At 42.5% G+C, this 22,573-nt stretch overlaps 2 protein-coding genes and 1 long non-coding RNA gene across 4 annotated transcripts in view; 1 reads left to right on the top strand and 2 right to left on the bottom strand.

Annotated features, from left to right (window-relative positions):
- Positions 1-22,573, bottom strand: part of LOC309697331 (uncharacterized protein) — a 521,790-nt gene that overhangs the window by 7,642 nt on the left and 491,575 nt on the right. The window lies entirely within an intron of this gene.
- LOC309697996 lies at positions 6,355-8,048 on the bottom strand. Its single transcript, XR_014273978.1, has 3 exons — positions 7,913-8,048; positions 7,626-7,713; positions 6,355-6,926 (listed from the first exon to the last, which is right to left on the bottom strand). It is a non-coding gene; the product is annotated as an uncharacterized lncRNA (long non-coding RNA).
- plxnb1a (plexin b1a) overlaps positions 9,344-22,573 on the top strand; it is an 88,148-nt gene continuing 74,918 nt past the window's right edge. For both annotated transcript variants that reach the window (XM_082519165.1, XM_082519164.1), the window contains exon 1: positions 9,344-9,703. The gene's annotated coding sequence lies outside the window, so the exon portion shown is untranslated. The remainder of the gene's footprint in view (positions 9,704-22,573) is intronic.

Raw genomic sequence — 22,573 nt, 5'->3', positions numbered from 1 at the left:
CAGCTGCTTGGCCTGCCTATTACGCAAACACCGCCCTCCAGTTGGACCTCAGGCTCTCTGAGCCTCCTCGTCCTCCTTGCTCCCTCTACATCCTTGTCACGCTCCTCGCTTAGGTTTGCAGAGGGTGGGTTTTGCGAAAACCGCCGTCGGTGAGGACATCGAGCTCTCCGTTGCTCCTCGTCCTCCTTGCTCCTTCTCCATCGTTCTCCTGGGCCTCGCTAGTGAAAGAGCAGCTGCTTGGCCTGCCTATTACACGAACACCACTCTCTGTTTGGACTTCAGACACTCCTTGCCTCCTCCTCATCTATGCTCCCTTTACATTGTTCTGATGCTCCTCGCTAGCGTACACATAGGTCTGCGGAGGGCGGGTTTCGCGAACACCCCCTTCGGTGAGGACCTTGGGATCTCCGTTGCTCCCTGTCTTCCTTGCCCCCTCTACATTGATCTCAAGTGCCTCGCTAGTGAAAGAGCAGCTGCTTGGCCTGTCTATTACGCGAACACCGCCCTCCGTTTAGACTTCAGAAACTCCTTGCCTCCTCCTCATCCTTGCTCCCTCTACATCGTTCTCATGCTCCTCGCTTGCGTACGCTTAGGTCTGCGGAGGGCCGGTTTCACGAACACCCCCTTCGGTGAGGACCTCGGGCTCTCCATTGCTCCTTGTCCTCGTTGCTCCTTCTCTACCGTTGTCATGCCCCTCGCTAGTGAAAGAGAAGCTGTTTGGCCTTCCTATTACGTGAACACCGCCCTCCGTTTATGCTCCTCGCTAGTGTACGCTTAGGTCTGCAGAGGGCCGGTTTCGTGAACACCCCCTTTGGTGAGGACCTCGGGCTCTCCGTTGCTCCTCGTCCTCCTTGCTCCTTCTCCTTCGTTTTCATGCGCCTCGCTAGTGAAAAAACAGCTGTGTGGCCTGCCTATTATGCGAACACCACCCTCCAGTTGGACCTGGGGCTCTCCATGCCTCCTTGTCCTCCTTGCTCCCTCTTCATCGCTCTCATGCTCCTCGCTAGTGAAAGAGAAGCTGTTTGGCCTACCTATTACGCAAACACCACCCTCCAGTTGGACCTCGGGCTCTCCGTTGCTCCTCATCCTCCTTGCTCCCTCTACATCGTTCTCAAGTGCCTCGCTAGTGAAAGAGAAGCTGTTTGGCCTGCCTATTACACGAACACCGCCCTCCAGTTGGACCTCGGGCTCTCCGTTGCTCCTCATCTTCCTTGCTCCCGCTACATCGTTCTCAAGTGCCTCGCTAGTGAAAGAGCAGCCGTTTGGCCTGCCCATTATGTGAACATGGCCCTCCGTTTATGCTCTTCGCGAGCGTACGCTTAGGTGTGCGAATGGCTGGTTTCGCGAACACCGCCCTCTAGTTGGACCTCGGGCTCTCCGTTGCTCCTCGTACTCCTTACTCCCTCTACATCGTTCTCAAGCGCCTCGCTAGTGAAAGAGCAGCTGCTTCAAATAGATAGATTTGAAAACTGCGTTTTCATCTGAAAATGCTCCGCGTCCACACTATCGTTTTAATTCGTTTTCACAGAGTTGTTCGCCCACATTGAAACGACCGAAAACCCTTACGTTCCAGTACTGCGCATGCCTGAAACGCAAGACAATTCCACCTGCCTCATTTCTGCCTGCGGTTTATTTACTTTCCGGCTCTTTGAAACGTCGCGGCAAAATGTCGAGGAAAAGCACCGAGTTTTTGAAATGGACTAACAATGAGGTGGAGTTGCTGCTGCGAGTAACACAAAAGGAAAAAGTTGCAAAAGCGAGTGAGAATTAAAGAATTTGAAGAAAAGCTATCTGGAGCATCTACAGACTGATATTAATCTTAAATAGGACTGTCAAAATTGAGAGCAAACAAATTAACTGCTGTATAATGCCCTCCGCTATCTTAGTTTAATTGGTCACATGACTGCAACACATGACTAAAATGTGTCGTCATTTTCAAAAAGTTTTTGCTGTCCACACTGCCCTGCGATTTCAAATGTATTTTTTTTGAGAGCGTTTTCCTTCAGCGAAAAGGCCGTCCCAGTGTGCACGGGAGGCCGAAATGGAGAAAAAACGATGTGTGGATGTAGCCTTACAGTGCTGTGATTGCAACCATTACCCAACTCTCTGTGACAGGTACTCAGGGGCTTTGATCAGTGGTTGTTGATCAATGGTCATGAGAATTTGCATATTAATGATCGAGGAACTGACCTCCCAGCCCTTCAGTGGTGCTAGTTTCAGTCATTACTGAACTGTACTGTTTATGAAGCTGGGGAAACCTGCAGTCAGCTGAGACTGAAGCAGTCACTTGGATGAGTGATGAAACGTTTCTCCCACTGAAAACGCTACGTCCAGATGAACAGACAGTGGCGTGTCCAGCGGGGTGGCCTGGGCTGGCCACCCCAGGTGCCACCCCAAAGCTAAAACAATAAAATTCAATGAAATATCAAATGTACAATTATGTTTTCACAGTGAAGCTCAGATATCCGAGTGTAAGTGAATACAGCATCGGCTTCTGCACTATGAGCATCATGTTAGCAAAGGTAGGAGAGCCAAGCACGAAAGACGGCACCGCAGAAAACAGTTTTTCGGGGAAAGATTAACAGTTTAACATAGCTGGACTGGCCATCGGGTATACCGGGCATTTGCCCGGTGGGCTGATGACTTATTTTTTGTAACAGTATAAACAATGAGAGGTGGTGGATTGGCCAGATGTTGGCCGATGTGTAAAAATAAGTCAGTTGTTTGGTGGTGGCTATGGCGGAGCTTCCACAGAGGCCAGCAGGTGGATGAGGGAAGGGGAGGCAGGAGGAGGAGAGACACGAGGCAGCCGCCAGTCTGAGTGTCAGGTGAACTGAACTTCAGGTAAGAAGTTATGACCTGCAGTCTATCTGGGTCAACTATAAACCAAGTTTAGGTGTCGTTTATTTTTGTTGTGCTGACTTTTTACAGTCAGTTACAATAACTCGTACTGCGTGCTAGCTAGCATGACAGAGTTTCTATACAGCTGGGTGGGTGCTATGTTACTGATAGTGAACTTTATTTTATTCATAAGGTTAGTTAGTAGAGTTGCCAATGGCTCCTTAAAAAATGGAATGGTCTCGTATTCAGAGAAAATATTATGCGTTTTGTATTGAGCTGAGAAGAGACGCAGTTTGTCCCGGACTTCAGCTACAATGAAAAAGACACAAAGCTGGAGTTATTCTGTCTTTGCTGCACAGCTGCCTCTTCTTCTCTCATCCGCTCCCCCTCCCTCTCCTGTTTCTACTTCAATCATGAAACTGATCAATGATCAGCTGATCGGCTTTTCTCTCTTGTTTGTTTATCGCCCACTTCGCGCCAGAAAGAGGAAACCAGCGGATGTCGCGGTAAACAACAGCAGCACCTTTAAGCTTGATCAGCTGTTGTTAGAATTTATTTAATATTAATTTCTAGTATCAGCTGATGTTTGCTGGAGCCACAGCTGTAAAAGCTGCTGCTCATGATGGTTTGTATATCTGGTGAGAGGGAAACATGAAGATGAAACCAGGAGATGTCCTTACTGAATCATCAGAGCTGAACAGGTGATGGAGAAACAGGTTTACCTTTTAGGTGACATGAATGAGTTGAAGGGAAGTTATGAACTGTTTCTGAGAGACAAATAACACCAGGATCCTTTTCTATGTAGCTGACAGCTGGTAACTGTGCAGGGGCGGATCTAGCAAAGTTTTGCCAGGGGGGCCAGGTAGGGTATTAACAGGGAAAGGGGGGCACAAAGAAATACTTTTCTTTCTTATTCTCATTTAAAATATCTAGCTTTTATTAAATAATTATCTGAATCTTGCGAACAAAGTTTTTATCTGACGTAAAATTTATAGAAATCATACATATACCAAAAAGACAGTGTACATCACTGTCACAACAGCGTTTGTTTTCATTCAAAGGCTTTATGGCTTTAATACCTGGTGGGCCAGTCTGCAGTGAAAATTAGTGATGGTAAATTTGATTCTTTTTACTGAATCGAGTTTTAATGAGTCACTCACCAAAGTGAATCAGGTTTTTTGAGTCATTTGATTCACTGAGTCAGTTGACCAGAGAGTGCAAAAAAAATGTACATTTTCACTCAAACTTAATTTGTTTCTCTTTTCATGTAAATCCTACTGCTAAGATGAATGATTCTAAAAAAAAAAATCCAACTATTTTATAGAGCAAAAACATTTCTAAAATTAAGCAATTTCCTATAAAAATTGGTTAATAAACATTTATTTTGTTTATTTTTATTTTATTAGTATTTTCCTTAAATGTGTTAAATGTATATTTTCTCATCTAAATGTCCACTGAGCTGTGCGCCAGGGGGCGGTAATGCGCCTTAACATTGGTTGCCAACCAAGAAGAAGAAGAAGCTGTGAGCCAGGAGGGAGGGGTGAGTGAGTGAGTGAGTTTTTTAGTTTAACATTTATTTAAGTGCATTATACATAAAAATCTGATCACAGTGATTGTACAAGGTTTTAAAACATTTAGTCAACAAACAGTTTTGTGGAACTTAAAAACACTGCCCTGCATGTTAAAATACATCAAACACATCTAAATTTAGAAATGAATGAATTTAAAATACATTTTCCACATCTAGGAAGCAATTCTGAACACATAAATTGAGGCCACACACTTGAAATCTTAAGTGGTAGCTGTTTTAAACAGACATTTGATGAAGTAAATTTGGCCCCTTCCTTTTTAATGCATAAAATGTAAAAAAAAAATAAAAAAACTCACATAGATAACATATGTGGCATGCATAAGACATAATATTTTACTTAACAATAGTCTTCTCTTGTAAATCTGTTTCTGACTACCACTGACTTTCACAGCAATTACTAGAGCAAATATTCACATTTGTTTATTTTATAGTGCAACGTTCAAAACAGCATTCCATAGAATTTAGTCTTGCTCAGCATTTGCCCCTGAAACTTGGCATCTTTTAGCCTGCACTAGTGCATCAATATCAGGCATCGTATCCTGAGTAGCAGCCAGTTTCAGAATCTCATTTAAGTGCTTATGTGTGAGCTTTGAGCGTAGCTTTATTTTATTAATGGTCATGAGTGAGAAAACTTGCTCACAAAGGTAGGTAGTCCCAAACATGGACAACATTTTTGCAGCCAGTGCTGTCAATTTAGGATAGCGTGGTAGGAGATACTTGTAAAATGTGTCCAAGCCCACAGAGGCAAATTTGTCCTTCAATTCTACATCACACTGCAAATCAATGATTTCAAGTTGCATGTCAACAGGCACATCAGAAGCTCTGACTGTGAATGGTGAGCGAAAAACTGCGAATTCTGTCTCGAGTTCGCTAAAGACCTGAAATCGTTTCTCAAATTCACTCAGCAACCCTGAAATCTTGTCTTTGTACTGTTTCACGTCAGGATTAACACTTGCTGCGCACACATCTCGGAGCAGGGTCTCCGCTTGCTATCTGCGTCTCCCATAACGTGAGCTTTAACTTGAATGCATGTATGCTGTCATAATACTGTGTTACAATTTTTTTGCGTCCCTGCAACATTCTGTTCAGATTATTCAAGTGCTCTGTAATATCAACCATAAATGCAAGGTCCTGCAGCCAAAGTGGGAACTGTAATTCCTTAACAGGTTTTCCTTTTTTCTCCATAAATTGTCCGATTTCCCCACGTAGATCAAAGAAGCGCACAGCACCTCTGCTTAACCACCTTACCTCACTGTGGTCTGGCAGACCATGGGTAATGTTACAGTCACTGAGAAGGCTGTCAAACTGACGATGATTGAGACCTCTGGCTCGGATGAAATTAACAGTTCGGACAACCACCTCCATGACGTGATCCATTTTTAAGGACTTGCAGCATAATGCCTCCTGATGCAAAATGCAATGAAATGTCCAAAAATCACCCCCTCCAGCAGTGTTCGTACAATATAAATATTATATTGTACGAACGTGATCCTATATTGTCCGAACGTGATCCTATATTGTACGAACGTGATAATTATGTATATTGTAATAACGTGATATTATGTTGTTCAAACGTGAAAAGTATATTGTACAAACATGATAGTATATTGTACAAACAGGAAAAGTATCTTGTTAGAACAATAAACCTTTCACGTTATAACGTGATACACTTGTATTTTTCTTTTGCCTGGGTGGCAGCTCTACGCTTCCGTAGGACAGCTCCAGATTTGACCTCACACTTTTACTGCTTTTTTTTTAAGACGTGTCAATAAAAAAAAATGTTCAGAATGGAATTTGTTCTTTTATGAAAATATCTCAGCCAGAGGCGGAGCCAGACATTTGAAACACCCGGGGCTTAGCCCAAAGAGTAGTATGCATGTGGGATTTTTTTTTTTTTTTGGGGGGGGGGGGGGGGGGGGGGTGTAGAAATGACTGAAAGATTAATAGGCTCTGTTCAAAAAAGAATGACTTCATATAGGGAAAAATATATATCACATGTGCAGGACACCTTAAACTAGTTTTTTAATTAAGCAGCAAGGCAGAACAAGGTCAGGGCTGCATCAAGACACGAGGACTAAACCCCAATTCAACCAGACCCAGAACTGATCCAGAATTAAAAACAGGACTACAACAGTTCAAAATCAGGACTACTGAGGACTTAACCAAGACAGAACCAGAATCAGAACTAGATGATAGCACTAAAAATCATCATAGACCTGCACTACACTTATTTTTTTAATTCTACCAAAGTACACTAGTTAGATTGAGAAAAGTTTATATAATTATTCAGCCTTGTTGTGCAAACAAGCCTGCAGAACTTAATAAATACAGAATTTGAAAAATAACAAACCTAAAAAGAAACACTAGGTACGAGATACATGAGGACCTATGATACGGTGATACTTTTGGTAAACAACCATTTGACTAACATGTGTGTCTCACCTGCTCTTGTTCATCTGTTCTGTCCTCGTTCTCCTCTCTCTCCCTCTTTGTGCTGACAATCATCAAATATACAGTTGAAACCAGATATTTACTCTTCAGATAAAAACACTTTTTTAATTGTAACATCAAATCAGACTAAATGTTTATTTTTTTTAGATTGATAAATATAAAAACATATTTGTTAACTTTAAGAGTAAAGAGAGAAACTGTCTGTATTTCTTAATTGCAAATGGCACCAAGTTGTATTCAAACTTGAGCCACACTTATGGAGCTCCATAGTTCTTTTCCTGGTGTTTTGGTTGACATCTCTTGATTTTCCCATGTCAAAGAAGCAGGCTCTGTGTTTTGCCTTATATGCATCCACAGCTGTGCCACCTGTTTACTCACATGGACTCTACTAACCTATCAGAAGCTTCTTCAGCTCAGAATGGAATCGTCTGGAGTTTTCTTATTAATTAACAATAAATTTAGTGTACATGTACTCCTAAATTTGATGAAAGTGATAAAAATAGCTCTGTCTCTCTTTATTCTGAAATTTAACTAATTCAAAATATATTTCAATATTTATCTAAAACAAAAATTTACTCTAAATTGATGTTGTACAGTAAAAATGTTTTATGTTTTCTCCCTAAAGTGTATGTAAATATCTGGTTACAAATGTGAATATCCTGCTGTGTACTGAAATCCCTCTTGTTTTGCATAGAAATATACTGAACAACATACAAAGCATAATATATAAAATAACATTTACCTGAGTTTTTTCTTTGAAAGAACCCTCTAATGTCCATTCTTATGTTTCAGTACATAACTGAAACCGATTTAGTCGGGGAGGGTAAGAACTGAAAATATGAAATAAACACACGTAAGCTAAGACTCTAAAAAAAATAGCATTTGTTCGGCTTTTCATTTTGCCATTTGTTGATTCACTTGAAGAGCAAGTAACGTAATATTGGTCAAGTGATCAGTTTCATATCAATCTTTCGTGATGCACCGTCATATTTACATTATTTGTACAGTACGAATGATTTGCTTTGGTACCTGGTCAAACTTAAGCTCTCCTTAGTATGGCTGGCTCCGTCTCTCCAACAGCGCACTCACGGGCAGCAGCTGCCCCGCCCCCTCGCTCAGTCGCTTAGTGCCTGAGCTCGGATCATACCAATATCAGGGGGGGATTCACGCACATTCGTAAATTCCCACAGTGTGCACTATGTGCTTCGAATATTGTGTGTACTTTTTGTTTTATACAGTTGTCAGCCAGGCATCTAACTATGAAAAAATTACACTCCAAAATACCCCGGGCTTCTGACAAAACAACCCGGGCTTAAGCCCCGTAAGCCACCCCCACGCTCCGCCCCTGATCTCAGCACCAGAAACATTCAGGCACACGTCACACTTGGGAAGTAAAGCTGACCCTCTGCCAGCAGAGGGCAGTCACGCATCGTTGTGGTTGGTGCAGACAAGGAGGAGAGTCCCGGCTTTTGACGTCACTTCATTTTCATTCTGAAGGACTTCCAAACTAGACTTCACTGGAGATTTAAACAAACAAAAACAACCACAAAACTTCCTCAAAGATCCGTGACGACAGCTTTCTTCATCATGATCAGCTGCACCTTAGTGAACCCTTGTATGGTCACATACTGTTATCTAAACTAATAAGCACAGGGAATCCAGATAATGTGGAACTGTCAGAGAATATAAACTTTTCTCTCTGTATGTGGTCTGAGCAGGTTTGAATTACATCCGTGCTTCTGCGTGAAATCTGTCACCACGCTCCATGAACTTACACCCTGCTGTCAAGCCGCAGGAGAAGAGCAATACGTCTGATGTGGATTTTCAAAATAATCCTCTCATGTTATAGAGCCTTGATATAGAACACGGAAGTATGGATGAAGTTAAGATGGAGACAGAGAAAATAAGCAAGATAAAGTGTGTGTGTGTGTGTGTGTGTGTGCGCGCGCGCGCGCGAGAGAGAGAGAGAGAGCAAGAGTTTTGGATAATGTTAATTGAACTTACTGGGGCACTTTTGAATCATTTCCATATTCCATTTCCATATTCCACGAACGAATAACATTATGTTATTCACAGCCGACTGCAGAAAGCATTCACCATGGTGAATGTAAATACAAATATCTGTGATCCTCAAGACTTACACACCTTTTACTGACAACTATTACTTCTTATAATAACAGCAATTATTATTAGTTAGGCTCCAGGCCTTAAGAGGGTCATATGATGGGGTTTTTCTCTGTATGTATCATTGTAGTTTCTACCTTAGAATATAAAACGCCTTGAGGCGACAGTTGTTGTGATTTGGTGCTGTATAAATAAAACTGAATTCAAATGAATTGACTTGATGGACTCTTCTGACAACTAATTGAGGGATTTGTTAAATTTCGACAGAAGTAGAGATATTTTCTACTAATACTACAGTCGAGGCTTTTATTTTGTAGGCTAGACTATCATCCGGTCTCGGGGTACAGACTCGGAGATTGACGCTCACTCAGCCTCACGCAAAGCTGTTGAACCCGCTCAGCTGAGTAGAGGTCCCCGTCCTGCGGCCAAACAACAGACCGCTCCTGGTTCTGAGGGGAACACCCACCCACACCCACAAAACCCACCGGACAGGACTGGGACTTTCTTTCTACGTTCAGTTGTTTTTTTCTAAACTGCGCTGAGAAAGCCTTTCTTTCTCTTTTTTCCTCCCCGTCTGAATCGCGAAGTAGAGGTTAACCCCATCAGATACTTTCTGCTTGTTAGCGTGGATGTGAGTCTCCGTTTCACTGCAGTCAGCACTATGGACGGCTGATTCACCAGCTTTACACCTAACAGGTAAGTTCAAGGCCGTCCTTGATTAAAATTGATTAAAAAAAACAACAACAAAAAACAAGCAGGAGTTGTGGCAAAAGAACCTCTTGTAAAATTAAGAATAATAGCCTGTTATTCTCATTCAGTTTTTCTTTGTTAAAGACAGAAACCTGCTTGGTGGCATAATGCGCATAATGTAATGTAAGTTTAATTCATATTAGATACTTGTTTGACATGGAAGGTGGGCCTGCTTTGTAATTTTGCAATATTGTGCTCACAGTTTGTTTGGATATAACAGAATTTGTCAGCGTAACGCACAGTCTCCGTGCCAGCTTACCCAGCACACTCAGACCAGACTGCTTTACAATGGACATAGAGCGGGGCCACCGTGCGCACTCTCTTTGTCAGCTGATGTAGGAATGTCCATGAGCTGTGCGAGCCCATGTCAAATGCCTTGCTCACCTGCTAACATTCTCCTGGACATACGCGGCTGCCTCTTTACTGCCTCGTTTAGAAAACAGAAATCATGCACTTTGTGTTCACTGAACTTGGACGGAGTTCACTGGCGTTTAGAGGCGTGAACATGGGCTCGCTCTCACTGTTGGGTAATGATTGTGGATGTTGTTTATGTCGCGTGTGGTGACGAGAAACATCTCACCAGCCTTTAGACAATGAGGAAGCTCACCCTAAGACAAAGACGTTTCTCTCATAGATTGATGTTCTTGAGTGCGGGGTGAATGCATGGTTTGGTTGAAATGGCTAAAAAAGGGAAGCTTGACTTTAGCTCAACAGCTGGTTCTCCTGTTTTAAAACAGCTGTCAGATTTAATCCAGCAACATGAGAAACAGCTTAGAGATTGATTAAATCAAATCAGAGCCTCCAGAAAAACTCTCCTCTAAGTATCGTGAGAGGTCAGTGATGGAAAGCAGGTTTTCTTCCCATTTTTTTAAAGGGGTCAAATGTTTTGATAGGACAATTCATATGCATTTTTAATGGCTGCATAGCCCGGTCTTGAACCTTGCTTATGTAGGTCCTGTCATCCAGACACTTTTGGAATAGCTGGCCATCTGCTTGCTGATGGTCTGTTCCAAAGCACGATATCGCATTACCCACGATGGACTGTGGGGGATGAAAGAAAGTGCTTTTTATTGCTTTATCACTTTGTAGAAAAGTTACACTGTTCATAGATTTAAAGCCAGTTTGTCAGTTGTGCGATGTAAGCTGACTGTAGAGATGCTTGAATGAAAAGTTTGTAAAAGGGAATATAAAACTTTGTTTCTTTGAGGGTTTTTATCTTACAATATAAAGTGCCTTGATGTGATTACTGTTGTGAATTGGGACCATATAAATAGAATAAAACAAATGTAAATGTTCTTTGAAGAAATATAGCTTATGGTTGCCAGTATTTGTTGGTATCAACATTTTTGCGTGATATCAGACACACTGATTGGATTGCCTATTGGCAAACAATATATTACCAATTATGGTGGCTAAGGTTTTTGTCACAGTGTCACAAAATAAGGTGTTGAAGACCTGAAAGATTGTAAATCTGTTTCTTTTTGTAATGAATATTAGAGCCAAACTGCTATAGACATTTGAGGACAATATCGATATTTGGACACTTATCAATATATCAACCGATAGTTTATTTTTAAGCTAATTTCCTTAGCATTTTGTTTTAAAATCTAAAATGTGTTATTTATTCACTTGTTTATGCATGTGTGGCATTCCAACTAACTGTTGTCCTTATTAGGGAGTTGCAGAGTAACTTCTGGTGGACAAACTATGCAGCATCAATACTCATATCATGGCTGAATGATGATTTTCCCTGTCTCTTCTTTGCTTTTAAAATCTTTATTTATTGGCTATTAAAAATGATGATATTGGTAAATCATCATATACCTAATATCACCTGATAACATTAGTCTGTAAGTAAATTGGTAGAGTTTTAATGAATCATTTTGGTTTGGAACCAGTCTCCTGGAGAGGGGCTGGACTCTGTCTCAGTCTCAGTCTGGACTTGCCCCTGGTGAGAGGCGGCGAGCTGGGGTGGGTATTTTAATATCCCCTCGGCTTGCTGCCGGTATGTTGGGGTTTTTCCCGGTGGATGACAAGGTTTGTTCCCTGCGCCTTAGGGTCGGGGAACGGTTCCTGACTGTCATCTGTGCTTATGCGCCGATTGGCAGTTCAGAGTACCCAGCCTTCTTAGAGTCCCGGGGGGGGGTGCTGGAAGGTGCTCCACCTGGAGACTCTGTTGTCCTGCTGGGAGACTTCAATGCTCACGTGGGTAACGACAGCGAGACCTGGAGGAGCGTGCTTGGGAGGAATGGCCTCCCTGATCTGAACCCAAGCGGTGTTTTGTTATTGGACTTCTGTGCAAATCACAGTTTGGCCATAGCGAACACCTTGTTTGAACATAAGAGTGTCCATAAGTGCACGTGGCACCAGGACGCTCTAGGCCGCAGGTCGATGATCGAGATCGATTTTGTAATTGTATCACCAGACCTGCGACCATATGTTCTGGACACTCGGGTAAAGAGAGGGGCTGAGCTGTCAACTGATCACCACCTGGTGGTGAGTTGGGTCAGGTGGCGGGGGAGGACGCTGGACAGACCCGGTACACCTAAACGCGTAGTGAGGGTGTGCTGGGAACGTCTAGCAGAGGCCCCAGTCCGCGAGATCTTCAGCGCACACCTCCAGCAGAGCTTCAACAGCATTCCGAGGGAGACTGGGGACATTGAGTCCGAATGGACCATGTTCAGCATCTCCATTGCCGAAGCTGCTGCATTGAGCTGCGGCCGCAAGGTGGTTGGTAATCCCCAAACCAAATGGTGGACACCAGAGGTGAAGGGAGCCACCAGGCTGAAGAAGGAGTCCTATCGGGCTTGGTTAGCCTGTGGGACTCTGGAGTCAGCCGACAGGTATCGACAGGCCAAGCGGAATGCGGCTCGGGCAGTGGCTGAAGCTAAAACTCGGTGTGGGAGGAGTTCGGAGAGGCTATGGAAAAAGACTTTCGGACTGCCTCGAAGAGATTCTGGCAAACCGTCAGGCGTCTCAGGAGGGGAAAGCGGTGCTTTACCTGCACTGTGTATAGTGCTGGCGGAGCGCTGCTGACGTTGACTGAGAAAATTGTCAGGCGGTGGAAGGAATACTTCGAGGACCTCCTGAATCCCACTGACATGTCTTCCGAGGAGGAAGCAGAGTCTGGGGATGAGGGGAATGACCCACCAATTTCCGGGGGCGAGGTCACTGAGGCAGTTAAACAACCCCTTGGTGGCAGAGCCCCTGGTGTTCATGAGGTCCGCCCCGAGTTCCTGAAAGCTCTGGATGTTGTAGGGCTGTCCTGGTTGACACGCCTCTACAATGTTGCGTGGAGATCAGGGGCAGTACCCCTGGACTGGCAGACCGGGGTGGTGGTCCCCATCTTTAAGAAGGGAGACCGGAGGGTGTGTTCCAACTACAAGGGGATCACACTCCTCAGCCTCCCTGGGAAAGTCTATGCCAGGGTGCTGGAAAGGAGAGTTCGTCCGCTAGTCGAACCTCGGATACAGGAGGAACAATGCGGTTTTCGTCCTGGTCGCAGCCGAGTGGCGGAGGACTTTCGCTTTGGTGGCCTCAGAATCTCATCTCTGCTTTTTGCGGATGATGTTCTGTTGGCTTCATCGGGTGAAGGCCTCCAGCTCGCACTGGAACGGTTCGCAGCCGAGTGTGAAGCAGCGGGAATGAGGATCAGCACCTCCAAATTTGAGGCCATGGTTCTCAGCCGGAAAAGGGTGGAGTGCCCACTCCGGGTCGGGGATGAGTTCCTGCCCCAAGTGGAGGAGTTCAAGTATCTCGGGGTCTTGTTCGCGAGTGATGGGAGAAGGGAGCCGGAGATTGACAGACGGATTGGGGCTGCGGCTGCAGGGATGCGGACGCTGCACCGGTCCGTCGTGGTGAAGAGGGAGCTGAGTGTAAAAGCGAAGCTCTCAATTTACCGGTCAATCTACGTCCCTACCCTCACCTATGGCCACGAGCTGTGGGTAGAGACCGAAAGAACGAGATCGCGGATACAAGCGGCAGAAATAAGCTTCCTCTGAACGGTGGCTGGCCTCTCCCTTAGAGATAGGGTGAGAAGTTCGGCCATCCGGGAGGGGCTCAGAGTAGAGCTGCTGCTCCTCCGCATGGAAAGGAGCCAGCTGAGGTGGTTCGGGCATCTGACAAGGATGCCTCCTGGGCGCCTTCTGGGTGAGGTGTTCCGGGCATGTCCCACTGGGAGGAGGCCCCGGGGCAGACCCAGGACACACTGGAGAGATTATATCTCTCGGCTGGCCTGGGAACGCCTTGGTGTTCCCCCGGATAAGCTGGAGGAGGTGGCTGGGGAGAGGGAGGTCTGGGCTTCTCTGCTTAGGCTGCTGCCCCCGCGACCCGGCCTCGGATAAAGCGGATGAAGATGGATGGATGGATGGATTTTGGTTTTACCTAACACTAAAAGAGGAATAAAAACAACCAAAAGAAAATGGCGTTGTTGTTCATAGGTTTTTCTAAATACTGGTAGCCAAACTTTAACAGTCAGTGCATCCATGATCCGTATACTGCTGTACTGCCTTGAGCTGTAGCTAGTATAACCTAGCAAACATTTTAGCTTGAATTAGCTAATGAGAACTTGCATATATTCATATATTGTCTTCATTTTTAGCGACATCTTTCTTGTCTTTATCAAGGTCCACAGTAGTAATAAGTTGTGTATTCAGTCTGTTTAATGTATTGTAATTTTCTGAACTAACTTAAAAGTTGGAATCGACATTAGCTCATGTTTTTTGTTAGCTTTAAATATTAGTCTATTTTACTTTACTGTTTCAAGTGTTTCTGATGTATGACTGACAATAGATAGTGAATCTATCTGGAAGGCTGAATCTATAGATAGTGAATCTATTGTCTATCTATTACACACACAGAGAGATCCAAAAGTAAAAAAAAAGAAATACATACAGTGGACATTCAAAAATATGGGAGTTTAAAAATTATAGTAAAAAGTGAATGATAATAGAAAGCCAGAATGGTTAAAATAACATGTAAGGATTTATATGCTTTCAACTAACACACATTAATTTAGTTCTGTTTATCACTTACAACCTTTTGTTAAATTTTGTTAGGCTTCAGACTCCATACAGCAAGAAATCTTCTGGGTCACACCCAAAACAGTATCGCAGGGCGGCTGCCATTTCTACATGGAGAGCTTTTGAAATCAAACTGTGGCTCATTATGCTCATTATATGTGGCATACAGCTAGCATTTAGGTTTCTTCCGGAGCCCAAACCTCTCAGACACACGGAGAGGAATGGGTCGAAGGCCACTTCAGCTGCAGCTGGTCATTGAAAAAGTGATGCTGCTCAAACCACCGCTTTCTAGCCCTTTCTGTGAGTCACAGAAGCAGGACTGCTCAGCACGCATGCAGCAAGGACAGGGCTTTTTGATTTATAGGTATCAAGTGTTGACTGCACTGTAGGTTAAGTAGTTTGCCTTTAAACAGTGAGAAAAGTGGAAATGAGTGGGAACAGTAAACGGAGTGCTTTTTCCTTTTGAAATCAGAAGCCTCCCCAGCAGGCCGTCTCATCCATAACCTTCTCGGGTGTCACATACCGTAGTAGGATGTGAGATATATTTTTAGCAGCATTTTTAGTAACACAGGCATCGGTTGCTAATCATAAAAACAGGAAAGGATGTGATCCCTTGCTGAGTTTTGATGAGCGCTTGTTAATGAGTAACTGTGTTGTTAAGTTGTTAGGTGATTTCAAGGCACTTGTTTGCTTAATCATAATCAGAAACATGAACTGGCATGGAAAGAAATGAGAGGGCAAACAGCCTATCCAAGTAGGTGCATCAGTGTTTGAGAGGGGGACAATGTGCACACCAGATTCTGATGATAGAAGTATTAGGGCGTTCCCCATATCGGTCACTGCAACAGCTGGTGGTCCCTTATGGTACATTCTTCTGAGTGTGTGTGTGTTTGTGGTAGTAGGGTGTGGGAGTGGAGAATCTGCAGAGAACACTTGCTGGGGCACCACTGTGGCCACAGGCATCCCTAGGAAGATAAAGGAAACTAAAAGGCATTGTTCAAGCTCTCGGCCTGTATTTTCTTCTCTTCTCTAACTCCAAGCTGCTTCTTTTATCGGTTTTCCAAGCTTAGTTAAGACAACTCACATTTGGTTGACCCTGCTTCAGATACGCTTGCTATCTCCTGGCTAGATTGGATCTTAGGCCTCAGTAAGCCCTCGCGGGAGTTGGCTGACAGTCAGATTGGCAGCCTAATAAATACTCCTTTTCATTAGGAGCAAGCTTTCATTCACTGTACTTAAATGGAAACCCCCTTTCAATTCCCCCATCCTATTGACCATACAGGATTTACAATAGAGGCGCAGGGCGTTTGTCAAGAAAAGCGCGCGAACACACACGCACGCACGCACGCACGCACACACACACACACACACACACACACACACACACACACACGTGTCACATACTGAATCTTGATTCATATCTTTGGTTCCGCTGGAAGGGTGCAATATAATTCAGCCTGAACTCTTCTTGGTAGAATCACTTAACTAAGCAGATGGATGGGGGTGCCCAGATAACCACCAATCCACAGATAAGGTTTCTTTTCTTGGCGGTGTTAGGAAGTGGAAAGCTCGTTACTCATTGTCTACAACACCTTATCTAACAATTTATCTCCTATGATTTAGAACATGCCCCTTGGAAATTGTAGGAAAGATATTTTTTTAGTGGGAAATCTGACAGGTTTGTAGAAATTTGAATTAGATTGACTCAAAAAGTACAATTTCATTGTACTTTTGTTCTGAGGAACTCCACAAAGAAAAGTAGTAATATTCTAGAATAATTTAGAGAAATTTCAAAGGCAGACTTCTTGTTTTGTAGTGCTTGACTGACAGTGTCCTAAAAATGTTTCTGCAGTGTGGTGTACAATACCTGGTATTTCATTTGAGTTTAGAAGAAAGCATAATGCGTCCTATGTGGTTGCCCCTTAATTTGATTGAAGATGTGTTACTGCCCAGGTGTTAAGAATATTTACCACACTTACCTTTTTGTTCATGGACAGGAAACGGCATTTTTTATACAAATAAAATAATCTCACAATGAGTGTAGATGTGACAGTAACTTCTATTACTAATAATGTTTATTTTACAAAACTTTCCATTGAGCAAGCTACTTACCTCATCGCAGAATAATGCTGGCGGATAAAGGAGTGCCTCTTGTTCTCTTTGTTGTGTTAGCAGCTCTTTCCTAGCTGATATTTTATGAACACATTAGTAGTTTTTATCTTGCTGTCTGCCCTTTTTTTCTTTTTTCTTATCAACTTTTAATTGGGTTTTTTATTTTCCATAACTAAATTATTCATCTTCTCCCTTTGTTCTTTGGATTGCTTATCACACTTGCACATGAAGCTGGAAAGCTTGAATATTATACTGATGTTTTCTTGGGGGGGTTGATATTTCCGTAATTTTGGCCTGTAGGTGTTTGTGTACCGTGGCTGAATTGTAACTTTAATATTGCTCTCCCTTTCTGCCGGGCAGCTTCGTCTGAGAAGACGATGTTCAGAATGAAGTATCAAAATTTGGATTAAAAAAAATTCAATATCCGGAATAGCATAGAATCCCTAGCTAATACAACAATAAGGTCAACATTAATCCTCATTCATGTAATCCTTTTTGAAAAGGTAATCTTCTTACAATAGGTCCGAAGAAGGCATGCCTTATTAAACCCAGAGGGTGTGGCTTTTATTGTTCTGAAGCAGCCCTCAGCCGTAGGACAGTTGTGCATGTGCCACTATCCACCAGTGCCCTGCCTCAGCCACATCCCTGGTCCCTTTACCAAGCTCCCTGGAGAGCCTCAGCTCTGGCTGCAGCTCATGCTCTAGACAAAACCCTAAACCCCCAGCTGCCCCATTCTGTATTACTGCTTTAGGCCCCTAACTCTCCCTCTTCACTACAGAGTTACAATACATATAAGGCACTCTTGCTGAATTGGGTTAATTAATTACAACAGCTAAAAGGAAATGACATCTTGATCTTGTTCATGTCAAAACCCAGAAGCCTTCAGAAGAAATGTCACTAATAAGCATAATTTATATTCTGCGTTGAAGGTTGAAATGACTCTGCTGTAAGAACTCGATCTGCATCCCCCTCAAATGCCATTTTAGGGACTGTTCAAACAGCATCTGTTTGCTGTACATAATGCAACCATTTTTATTGGATTTCAGATTTGACTTTCCGCTCTTTTCCAGTTCTTTGTACAGGCTTGTGTCTGAGACATCACTGATGACGTTGGATCTGCTGATGGTAATCAGGGGTCTGACTGATTGCTGAGCCTAGTCCTTGGTGGCACTAAAGAGAGTTGTGTACATATTTGAGTCCATGCTGCCTAAACTTTTAGACAGTTACATGTATGTCCAGTTGCTGCAAAGCTGGAAACATAAACCCTCTTCCCACTAAACTGTTGTCCCTGAAATCCAGCCCTAGGCATCTGGGCAGTTGCCTTTGGATCCAGTAGAGTTATGCTAGTGATGTGGCTGACTCACAGGTGGAGCATTCCTTTTTTATAAGACATGCCTAAGCTGCTTGAGCTCTTTGGTATACTGGCAACTGCCATTTAATGCCATGGGTGTTATCAGTGTTTCACAGTTAGTTCTCAAGATCAGGCTTGAATTAATGACTGCTAGTAACAATTGAAAATCACCAGTGGTCAATGAATGATCAATATAATTTGCACAAATGTCAAGATAACATTGTGAGAATTGGCTGATCAAACACACCCAACTCAGCTGCTTCACTCTGCTGTCAGTTGAGCTAATGGATTACTTGTTTGTATATTTGAAAAGTAAGGTCCAGAGGCTTAGTCAGCTTTGCTTTCTTCATTGTCTGCAGGGGTCCGCTGTTACTCGGCTGTTTGTCTAATCCTCAGGTTTATCAGCAGTGAAAGGGATTTTTAGAGTGTCAGTCTAGATGTCAACAGACAGTAGATGGATTCAATCCCCTTAGGCTACTCAAGAGAGGGGATGAGGGCAGAGCTGTAACTGTCCAAGGCTATTGATCATCAGTAAACCATACTGCTGCCATTTACTTTGTCCGTGTTAAACAGTCACTGGTATTAATGAGGTTATTTGAGCAATAGCTCTTTGGATTTGAAAAAGTTGAATTTAGTTTAGACCCTACTGAAAATGCAACTCGCTACTTAACTGCTTCCTTAATTGGATAATATTTACATTTGCTGCTCTCGATTATTCTTTCACTTTCAAATCAGCTCACTTGGCACTTTTCATGGTGGATAAAACTAAAATCCTCTTATGCTTCCTCCTGATTAATGAGAAACTGGGGGAAAGTTATAAAAAGTTGAAGAGTAAACCATAAAACCTCAAGGAACGATCAGCATGAAGTCCACTTCAAACGGAGCGTAGGGAAGATAAAGCTGGCCTTTGCTAATTTAAAAACAAATCACAAACCACATGAAAGTTTTGATTGATGTTTGGACAGTCGCATGTGACAATGAGCCTTCCAGATTACATGTATGCTAACAGGATGTCAGAAAAGTCAAGGATATGGAAGGGCTGCGGTCTGTGGTCTGAAATAACTTAAAACTTGCAATAATGTTCCTGCAAACATTAGGTTAGCAACCATAGCTAGTTGTCTTGGTATTATCGTGTTGATGTACCTCACAGTCCCATCCTTCATAAACCAAACAATGCAGGACTTGAACCCTGTTGAATATATTGTTTTCCAAGTTATATTTTTTTCTCAATAGTCTGTTGGAAGTAATTGGCTTCACTTCTGCTTTTCTAATGAATGCAAACATCTGGGTAGCCTACTTCTGTGATTGCCATTGCTTTTTTGTACAGAAGTTACTTGATTTCCTGTGCAGCACGGATTCAACAGTTACATGCACAACTGACCTGACAGCTAATCTGCAAATTCTGGCTAGAATTTTTTAATCTGTCTGACGAGTAAATTCAGAAAGCTATGTTCTACAATCAATTAACTTAGTTTCTTTGCGTTGGTTGTATGTTTTATTTAGTTGTGCAATAAATGCTGGCCTTCCAATTATGCTTAAACAGTAACTCAGCAGGAAATGCTGATCTCATTCTATGTGAGATTTCTCTGGAAGGCTGGTATTGAACCTGAAAAGTGGCTTTAAATTACCCTGTTCTCTAGCTCATGGGAACTGACAGATAGATGCTTTTCTGCCAGACTGTTCCGAGCGTTTGAGTGGCTGCTCACTCAATGTTATATTAGATGAGGAGACGAGCAGAATGGTATAATTTAGTAAAGGATCTTGGCCTTGTGGGCGGAGTGTAGCAGAGAAAAACTGGGATTTGGTGTGTGCTTACTCCAAATGCAGCAGCTGCAGCAGAAAGAGGAGGAAATCATTTAGATGGTTTGTTTGACCGGTTCGACCGTGGCAGTCCACTAGTCTGCCGCATTTCTATGATCCAGTTGGCAGTCAGCCATAATCAAAACATGCCTTCTTATTAACATAAAGCCAAGGCTGTTGATATAAGGAAGCTAGAACCCTTGTGGAAATTGTATTTTTTCCTTGATTTGTGTATGTTCATGTCTAGGTCAGTGCTGAAGTTATGCACTGTAATAATCCTATAGTCAAATCCATTTTGAATTGGCTGAGATTTTTGTCTCCTTTCCCCCCTGCTATGGTAGATGCTACGTTTCACTTTAAAAACGCAGCTGGTTTTTAGAATCACTGAATTAAAAAAGTCATAATACATTTTTTTTTTACCAATTTTATTTTATGTTTGAAAAAGAACTAAAGAAACTAAACTCCTGAACCCCTTTGTGCAGGTTTTAGAAAATATAGGCCCTAAAAGGAAGGGCCCATATGTCACGCAAGGACTATAAAGTAAAGTGAGAAATGGTCTGCTTAGGGAGTAAAGCTCCTACTGCTATACTGCTTCACTTAGTTAACATTTGTCCCTCTCCTCACCCCCAACCGGCCGCAGCAGATGGCTGCCCCTCGCTGTGCCTGTTTCTGCCCGAGGTTTCTTCCTGTTAAAAGGGAGTTCTTCCTTTCCACTGTCTGAGAAAACCCTAATAATCAGATGTCCTCCTATAAGCAAGGATTCAAAGGGGGTCAGCTGATTGTAGGGTCTTTACTATATAAATCGCATGTAGGTTATTTAGCACTATATAAATAAAACTGAATTAAATTTGACATGTGGCTGCTGTTATACATTTCTGGTTAACAGTGGCTGCAAGGTGTAGTGGTTTACACATTCACCTAAAAAGTAAAAGAACCCTGGTTTGATATCAGAAGGAAACACAGATCTCTTTGGGGTTGTGTCAGGAAGGGCATCTGGCATTAAAAACCGCCAAATCAAATACATGGAGCTACCTGCTGTGGCAAGCACTTGTGATTAAGCTTTAGTTGAGTCATAATTTGCTCCACGACACGTCACAGCATAGTGAATAATGCCTGCCAAAGCAAACTTTATAATTTGCTTCATTTACATGATCAAAAGCCCCAAACTTTCCAACTTGCATTGGCTGATTTTGCATGATTATTTTTTTTCTTGTCTTGTGATAGTAAACCCTTTGAGGTCTAAGCCAACTCTAACCGTAACCATAGCCTAGCCGCAGACTTTGTTTGGGAAGTTTGTGAATTGTTTTGATGTTTGTCAGAATTATGTTTTCTTCTCTTCTTGCACAGAAGAAAAGAGGATGATAAGTGCATTAATCATATAGCAGTCATACACAATTTAAGTACCAAAAAATAAATTATTTGTAGCAGGATAAAACAGTATCAGTGTTATTTTCCTATCAGTCACTTCTGCACGGTTAAGATCTCAGTGGGTTCTTGAGTCATGGTTCATTAATAGATGGTGATCAACAATAACTCTTGTATGTATAATGGATAAAATATACATTGGGTTATTTATTTATTTATTGGCATGGAGTGTGGAAGTGTAATTTCCTGTTGCAGGAAACAAGTATATGGATGCTCTCAGCTATGTTTACTTAATATGTATGTAACAGAACAAGTGATGTGGCAGTGGGGAGGCTAACCAAAGTGAGCACAGTGTGTCTGGGTGTAGTCGGGGAGTATAGATTTTCATAGTGGTTACAGCATAGTCGACCACACAGTAAGTGAACAGGAGGAAATGATCCAAACACAGTAACTGAATCTTTATAGACACCTGAATGTTTGACAGCTTGATGTGCACCTCTGTAGTTCTGTCACACTCCGGGCTCACCTGCTCTGTTGGTCACAGCAAACTAGGTATTTGGAAAATAGCACAGTGTAAGAAAATGACTTATTTTCCCAACATGAACGAGTAAATCTGTTTTGTTGTACGATTCACAGGCTGTTGGTGCGAAGGAAGTGAAACTGATATAAAGATTTTTGCACAGCAATTCAACCGAAAGCAAGTGTCTCTATTGTGGGACTGTTTTCACTTCAGAAAAATGAATTTCATGTTCAGCAGTAGATTGAAGTAGTGACGCATTTTTATATAAAGATTCTTACCACACCGGAAAATATAGAATGAGAATAGGTAATAGTTTAAGAAGACTTCTTTTTATATAAAAATAGTCAATTAATTTAACAATTAATAGGTGTGTTTGTGATATCTGAGGATTCACATAACTTAGTAACTCTAAACAAGGGAGTCACTAAAGCAAAAAGTTATTATTTGAAAGATAAGAGGATAGGCTAACCTTAGAGATTAAAAAAAAAAAAAAAAAGAGCTTCACCTGCACATAGTGGGTTTTTTTCTTTTCTTTTTCTTGGCCAAGTTATTTAACGTGAATGAATTTGCAACTTAAATGTTGCCTGCTAACCAAGGTCGCTAGCATTACCTGATAACTCCAGCCTCTTTCCCAAATATAGTAACTT

This window comes from Aulonocara stuartgranti (genome assembly GCF_965226115.1).
Source record: "Aulonocara stuartgranti genome assembly, chromosome: 20".
NCBI lineage: Eukaryota > Metazoa > Chordata > Actinopteri > Cichliformes > Cichlidae > Aulonocara > Aulonocara stuartgranti.
This window is presented reverse-complemented; position numbering and strand designations above follow the sequence as displayed.